Source organism: Capsicum annuum, chromosome 3, assembly GCF_002878395.1.
Source record: "Capsicum annuum cultivar UCD-10X-F1 chromosome 3, UCD10Xv1.1, whole genome shotgun sequence".
In the NCBI taxonomy this organism is placed as follows: Eukaryota; Viridiplantae; Streptophyta; class Magnoliopsida; order Solanales; family Solanaceae; genus Capsicum; species Capsicum annuum.
The window spans coordinates 147386605-147395405 of record NC_061113.1 but is presented as its reverse complement, the minus strand read 5'-3'; the positions used below and the strand labels follow the sequence as shown (position 1 = coordinate 147395405).

At 35.0% G+C, this 8801-nt stretch overlaps 1 non-coding gene across 1 annotated transcript; it reads left to right on the top strand.

Annotated features, from left to right (window-relative positions):
- Positions 1-8107: 8107 nt before the first annotated feature.
- On the top strand, positions 8108-8214 carry LOC124897359. The gene has a single exon (XR_007054081.1). It is a non-coding gene; the product is annotated as a small nucleolar RNA R71 (small nucleolar RNA).
- Positions 8215-8801: the final 587 nt, after the last annotated feature.

Sequence of the window (8801 nt, the reverse complement as noted above, 5' to 3'; positions counted from 1 at the left end):
AATTTTGTTTATTGAGATTATTTGCTGTAGACGTCCTTGCATTCCATGGGATATTATGGTATCAATATTATGGCTATTTTCATATTCATTCTATAAAAATGAGCTAGCAATTGTTGAATATATTTTTTGCTTTATTCTTTGATTATTATGGGTAAAGTTTTGATTTTTGCTTAAACTATGTACTCATGCTTTGTTTAAATTCATTGTTAGTGTATATGTTTGTTTTTAGCATGCAAAGTTATTTCCTTTATGTTGAAAAGAATAGTTAATATTTATTGTTTTGCCTTTTGGCTTTATTCTTTGATTATTATAGATAAAGTTTTGATCTTTGCTTAAAATGGACGCTCATGCTTTGTTTAAATTCATTATTGGTTGATATTTTTTCTTTTAGTATGTAAAGTTGTTTCCTTTATGTCGAAAAGGAATGGTTAATATTGTTAAGGGTTTATGAAATTGTTTCATAAATTGAAGTAGTGAGTTACTCATTTTCGTGTTCAAAATTGTCTTCGATTTTCTCTTGTTTAGATTGAAAAGTTGCTAGGGTTATAGGTTTTGTAGAAATGGTGTAGAACTAAAATAGATGTTGGCATAATTGAACACTTTTTCTTAGAATTAATCTTTTACTATTTCTCCTATCTTGTCTTCGAATGTCATTTCTCAAATATGTTTAATATATGTTATTTGTTTCGCTTCGCTTATTTGGTTACTTCTTAAAGTTTTTAGAGATACCATTGTTATTCACATGCTCTAGTGATTTATTTTTTTCTTCTAAGTAATAGCTATGAGCAAATATGTATTAATCTATTTGTCAAAATTTTAAGCAACTATGCTTGTAGATTCATGTCCTCTTTTCAAGGGCTAGTCAATTATATTGTGCTAGATTCAATTTTTTGTAAGATTGTTTAGGAAATGAGTTAACTTCCTTTTCGTTGGATAATTTGGTTTTCTTTGATATCGTAGCTTACTATTTCTTTATAATTGAGAATGCTACTTTTTTATCTCATCATTTATCTATTAAGTGTAGAGTTTTCGAACACACATTAATTTTTTTCTTTTATCTTTTCCTTTGCATGAATTTGCTTTAGAGTCAAAATGGACTCTTTTCCTCTTGCATTCCATAATGGTCCAATGAGTCCCTTCTCTCCGAGTCAAATCCGAAGTTTTAAATCCAATGCTAGTTATATGGCCTGCAGGTGCAAGAAGATGAAATAAAAAGAAAATGGGTGAAAACCCATTGATGAGGCCACTAAGAGATCTGAAAAGTCACTATTGTTATTATTGCTTTATCTTTATTTATTCATTTAGTCATTTATTTATTCATTCATTTGGGCCTCAAAGCCAAAGTTGTAATTTAATGCAGGTCGGATTTTGGGTCTCAAAGGTTAAAAAATTAGCTTAGGACAGGTTATAGGACAAAAGTCCAAGTATTTAGATTAGGACAGGTCGACATGGCTCAAAAGCCCAAATTAGCATAGGACAGGGTTTATGATTTAGGACTAATGTCCAAAGTCCTTTAATCTCCTCCTTTCTCCTTTATATGTTAATCGTTCTTAGTTTTCTTAGACTTAGTTAAAATCCCTTCTAAGTCATTAGAATTTGTTTTGCACAAATCTTGAAGACTTCCTTAATCATTTTCTTTTCAAAAAACTAATTTCACTTTTTACAGTTAGTCAAAAAAGTTATTTTCAAATAGTCCGGAAAACCGCAAGCTAAAGGATACTTTTGGTGCCTTAACAACCTTCCAACAGTATTAATAGGAACCACTTACTCAGAATTTCTAAACTTTAAAAAAATTTCTATTTTGAATCTTCTAAGTATTATTTTTAGTTTTTCTTTTAACTTTCTCAAAAATCAAGTGGTGACTCTGTAATTTCTTAAATTGTTCCAAATTTTATTTGAAGTTTTGAAACAGGTTAAAAGGTCAAAAATAATGTTTTCAAAATCTTTTGAATCGAAAAGAGTCAAAACAAACACATATTCCAGGCTCTTATGGTCAGAAAATTTATCAACATGGACCCCATATAGTTATTGACGCCATATTTTCAGTGCAACCACCACAACTAGTAAATACAAATCATGAGTCAGGTAGTTCATTTCATGAACCTTCAACTATGTAGTAGCATAAGCAACCACTTTGCCATGCTTCATTAATACACAACCCAGTCCCACCCGGGACACATCACAATAAACAACAGAACCCTTAGTGTTCTCAGGCAGAGTCAAGACCAAAGCTAAAGTAAACTTATCTTTCAACTTCTCAAAACTACCCTTACAAGCATTAGACCAAAAGAACTTCACCTTTTTTTTAGTCAACTTAGTCAATGGGGCAACAATCGGCGAGATGCTTTCCACAAACCTTCTATAATAACCGGCTAAACCCAAGAAGCTTTGAATATCTATTAGAGTCATGGTTCTAGGCCACTTCTTAACCACCAAAACCTTTTTGTGGATCAACCATGAGCCCCTCACTAGAAATAACATAACCTAGATAAATCACAACATTTAACTAGAACTCAAACTTAGCGAACTTAACATACAAATATAGATCCTTTAAGGTTTACAATACTAGACGGAGGTGATCGGCATAATCCGCCTCACTCCTAGATTAAACAAAAATATTATCAATGAAGACAATCATGAACAAGTCTACAAATTGACGGAAGACCCTATTCATTAAGTCGATGTATGTCACTGGGGCATTGATCAACCTAAAAGACATGACCAAAAACTAGAAAATCCCATACCGGGTATGAAAGGCATTTTTAGGGTTATCCATTTCACTAATCTTTAACAAATGGTACCCGAACCGAAGATCGATCTTGGAGAAAAACATAGCACCTCAATCTGATTAAACAAATCATCCATCCTTGGAAGAGGGTACTTATTCTTTACTGTCACCTTATTCAGTTTCCGGCAATTAATACACATCTGAAGGGAACCATCCTTTTTATGAACGAACAAAATAGGTGCAACCCATGGGGACACACTAGGATGGATAAAACCCTTTCCTAGAAGATATTTCAACTACTCCTTAAGCTCCCTCGACTCAGAAGGAGCCATTCTATATAGAGGTATAAAAATAGAACGAGTGTCTGGAACAAAATCAATCCTAAAATTGATCTTTCTATTAGGAGGGACACCAGGAAGATCACCAGGAAAGACTTCAGGAAACTCATTTACCATTGAGACAAAATGTAAAGAAGGGGCCTCCAAGCTAGAATCTTTAAATCAAACTAAATGATATATACAACCTTTGGAAATCAATTTTTGGGCTCTAAGATATGTTATGAACCTCCCCCTGGGCACTAGGGAACATCCTTCTCACTCAATAACTAGCTTATTAGGGAATTTGAAAATGACCTTTTGGGTTAGACAATCTAAGAAGCACAACACAAATATAACTAATCTATCCCCAATATGATATTAAAATCAACCATGTCTAAATCTATCTGATCTATTAGAATTTTTTTACCACTAATAGACACCAAATATCCCATATAGATTCTTCTAGCAACCATATAGTCTCATACCGGGGTGGAAACAAAAAAGGGGTCCGGAATGCACTCAGGACTGAATCCAAAATATACAACCACAAATGAGGTCACATAAGAAAGAGTATACCCCAAATCAAGTAAAAAATACACATCATAGGAGAAGAGTTTTAACATACCAGTAATGACATCCGGAGATGCCTCACAGTCATGAAAAGTAGTGAGATCATAAAGACAATTATGACTAGTTCCAAAGCCTGAAGTGGCACCCTTTGGTGCAGGAGATGATGAAGTGGATATAGGAACCTTGTTTTCCCTAGAAGCAACCATAACCACAGGATAATTTCTAAGCATATATCTCAGTTGACCATACTTTAAGCACGCCTTTCCCTTCATCACAGAAATAATAATGCAATACACCATAAAAATTTTAGAGAAGATAGAATGGAGGTAACTGGGCCCTAAAAGCTGGAGATTTCATACCATGTTCCCTAGAAGCATCGCCACCCAAAAACATTGATCATCAGATGGTTTTGGGTAGGAAGCACTAGCCATCGAATAGGAGTTAGGACTCTCCCAGCTTTTATTTTTAGACTACTTTCCACTCTCCTACTGGCCCCCACCCTATTCTGAAGACCAAAATTTCTTACTCTACCTGTTTCCAATCTCAGCTTGTTTCTTCTTATCTTCTTCAACTTATTGCATGTAAACCACAAGACAAGAAATATCTATGTCCTTGTTTAACAAGGTAACCTTACTCTCCGAAATAAAGTCTCTGCACAACCCGAAAGCAAACTTTCTCATTCTAGCCCTCATGCTAGACACTATTTTTGGAGTATATCGAGATAACTGATGAAACTTTAAGGCATACTCCTTGACTAACATCTTGCCTTACTTCTGGTTAACAAACCTTTTTTCCTATTCCTCCTTCATCTCTTGCAGAAAAAAATGGTCTAAAAGGGCACTAGAGAAATCATCCCAAAAAGTAGGCTCGACGTCAGTGCCCCTAGACTAGTTTCATTCCTTATAACACTAATATGCCAAATCTTTCAATTAGTAAGAGATAAACTACACGCCCTCCATATTAAAGGAATGCATTATATGGAAGATTTTTTCCATCTTAGCAATAAAATATTAAGGATCTTCCTCAACCATAGAACCAGTGAAAATAGGACGACTTAATCTCATGAATTGGTAAACTCTAGTGGTCTTAGAGGATGGAGTAACAGAAATAACCTGCTCAGTCGGTGAGGCTACCAACTGGGTAAGAAAGTGAATCAACCATAAAACTTAGCATTTGACATATCATCTCGAGGTACCTAAGGAGGAACAAAGGGAACCAATGGAGCTCCATCAGGGCAATCAGAAATAGAGACCCTAAATTAAGTTTGAACCCCTGGAGTAGGATGAGCTCTATTCATATTAACCTCAGACTAGATAGAAGATTTCCCATGTATATCAAGTCTTATTAGAGGAATGATCTAAAAGGCAAAAAAATGGATATTACAAAGATTCAAGATCTTGGAATCTATAGATCGTAGAACAAAAAGAAAGGGAAACATTCCTAAATGACTCAAAGCCCCCTTATAAGTGTGGCATGCTACACACCCATAAAAGAGATTTCACTTGACACAGCTTTGTGGATACCCAATAGACCTTGAACCTAGGTTCTAATACTATCTTTGTCACTACCCGAACTAGCGCCTGGCTATGACAGGTATCTTATGTCCCAGTGGACCGAAGATAGCTCCTCTTCACCTAACTAAACCAACACAACATCCCTAATTTTAGATAAATTCCAAACGTATAAAAAGATAACATACAAGTAATCTCATAGCTAATTAAATCATATCTATATTCTATCGATCAAATATCTACCAAAATATCTAACCAACATAACCCAAATCCATTGTAGTCCAGTAATACCTCTACAAAACTGAAAGTCAAAAGATAGTTGGGGCATGCCCCCAACAACAACAAAAACCAAATCTAAAGGTGTAGCTAAAATATAAAGTAAAAAAAAGTGTGAAATAGGGGCCTTTCAAAGTATCGAATTACCACTTCATTTTGACTCACTCTTTGATCTCGAATCCAAGTCACTGAGCAGAAGATGTGGAAGTATGACCAGTTCCTACATTACATGGGGATACAACATCTAAAGATGGTTAGCGGTTGGAGCGCTAGTATGAAACTCTAGGATATAGGAACAAATAATACCATGATAAAAGTTCAAGACCAGTACAATACCTAATGCATTATATCATATGAAATACATATATGTATACATAATATTATATGCTGGGGTAGAGAACAAGGATTAGCAAGAACTTCAAAAACATTAACTTCGATTATGAAACGTTACCATCATAAATCTGCCAATGGGCTATATGGGTCCAGTGTTACCCCTGGGATGAGTTCTAGTGCATGTTAGCTACATAAACCAGAGATATCATAAATGGCCGGGGATTTCCCTATACCCTTTAGCCTACATAATGCATATGCACGTCTAGATACTTTGGGTATTCCCTTGTACCCCACAAGCGCATGGTTATCAAGACCAACCCTCATGTCGGCAAATATAAGTTTCTAATAGTAGTCCTCTAGACTCACAGCTTCATGGCTAGCTAACACAACACCTATTATTTCCTAATTAAAAAGTTAATACATAATCCTACCACCATTTGAAGGAGTAAATTATTAAGTCACTATTAAGTGGTATCATCATAACGACTATATCTTGTAATAACTATCATTAAGCCAATACTTAGGTATTCCTATGTAACCCCAGACTCTATTATAAAAATCACTTGGGCGATTCCCATGTACCACACAAGGTTTTTAAGACCATTATCACTAAATTAACCAATTATGCCATGCATTAATGTCATTAAATAAATAAAACCATGTGATAATGCATTTTTTAAAACTAATAATGTAAGTGGGTTGAGGTTGTTACCAATTTTCATACCAAACGAATTAATTTGGGGATTCCTTTGTACCCTTATTTCTATGATTTATCAATTTAGGGATTCCATTTTACCCATGTCCATCCACCATTCTCATGCACCTTAAAGAATTTACCAACAAACAATTTTAGTAAAATAATTCCATATATATCATAGAAGAAGCATTTAAGCAATTTAGATTCGAAAGCCTCAAGACATAGTTAAATCCTAACATCAAAACCATGTAAACATTATACAACCATGCCATTAAGAAAATACAAGTACAGCGAAAGAGTAACATGCCTCGAATACTACAAAATTTGGACGAGATAGCACCCAACCGTAGATGATTATTTTCTTTAAAACCCTAGCCTTGACTTGAAAGGAGAGTTTGAGAGAGAATTTGGGAGTGTTTGATTAGGAATAGTGTGTTAATGAATCCCCAAATATGGTTTTAAGTTGTGGGTTATAAGGGGTTAAATTGGGAAATGTCCAAAGTCACATCAACTTAAAAGCTGAAAAAGTGTTGCCCTTAGCTATGAGTCCACCATTGACTTGTAACCAAACGTTACAAACATCTCTATTAGTTATAACCAGAAAAGTATCCAAGACCCCATTGACTTATGTTCTTAAGACTCAATCAAGTGACTCATCACTTGACCCTACGACTCATTGGGTCTAAGTTGTAACTAGAGCATAACCAAACTGAAGGGGAGGGGCATTAGTTATCCTATGGTTTGGATATTAAAAATAGTAACGAGTCCTTATGACACATAGTGGCCACTCATACTCATAGCAGAAATTAGCCACCATTACACTAACCATATTATGAATCAAGTTGACAACTCATTACCTCTTCCTAAGACTTATAGTGGTGAGTCATAGAATGAACAGTAAAAATTTTGTTAAGGACCAAAATCCCAAGGTGTTATAGGAGGTATATCATTAAGATCCTTACCACTCCTCAAAGTTATTACCATAACATGTTTCGGATGCTCTGTATCACTTAGCAATCCATTTAGTGGTTCTGGGCTAGTTGCCTCAATGTTGCTCTAACTTTTCTTGAGCCACTTGCTGATTTTTTATTTCAGTAGCCATTTCTTCTTTCTATGACATGATCTTCTTTAAAGTTTCCTCTATGTTGCTGGCCTGTGTATTTTGTTACTGCTATTGATACTACTGATTATTTCCCCAAGAGTAATTTGGTACTAGAGTCTTCTAATTTTGGTTGTAGGCATTACCATAATTTGGCTTTTAAGCATTGCTCACAAAGTTCAAAGATTTTGGATTTCCACCACATAAGTCTACATAGTGGCTACTATTTCCATAATTATCACACTAATCTGGGGTCTACTGCACTACATTCACTAGAGCTGGAGATTGGTCCACACCTAATTGATTGAATTGGGTCATCAAATGATTTTACATAGCTGACAATTGAGCAGTTAAGGCTATATTACTATCAACTTCAATAATGTTTGAAACCTTTTTAATTGAGCTTCTTTACATTTCACCATGATCGTCGGGATTTTCTTGAGAAATATGATTTAACAAAGTATACAACTCCTCATAAGTGTTTTCTAGAGTTTGACAACCTTCAGTTGAATCTAGTAAAATTTTTATGTTATGGTCAAGGATACAACAAAGGTTTGAGATAATAACTAATTAGACTAATGATGATATGGGTAGTCCTAAAGAAGAGACTTGAATCTCTCCTAAGCATGGTATAAGTTATCATTCGTCTTCTGCTTGAAACTAGAAATCTCACTGCACAGTCTCGCACTCTTGTCGAATGGAAATAAATAGATGAGAAATTTTTGGGCTAGGTTATCCTATGTTGTGATAAAAGTTGTCAACTCAACCATCAACCACTTCTTTTCTTCCCCCAAAAGTGAAAAGGGGAAGAGTTTTGGCCTCAAATAATCAGTTGACACACCCGTCAGGGTGAATGTATGATTGATCCTAAAAAACTTTTGTAAGTGGACTTATGGATCTTCACCTGATAGCCTGGTAAACTATCCACTGCTGTGCAGAAGCTGTACTATAATTTGATTTAATTTAAATCTACTTCTAGGAGTTAGTCTTTGAATAGTGGAGATAACATTAGTTGCAAACGGGATGGACACTTTGCAAATTATCCTGCAAGCTGGTTAATCCCCATCTATAAAAGAAGGAATGTCTTGTTCTTTATGAATCTATGGAAAGGACTAATTCTCTTCTCTGTTGGTGAAAGCATTGCTCGGCCTTAGGGTCTGGTTCAACCAACTCTCTATCTCTTGCCAGCTTACTAACCTATTAACCTATTGTCTGCAAATTCAAAAACCAAGGACAAGTGACAAGCACCAAAGAAATCTTGAAAGAAAAA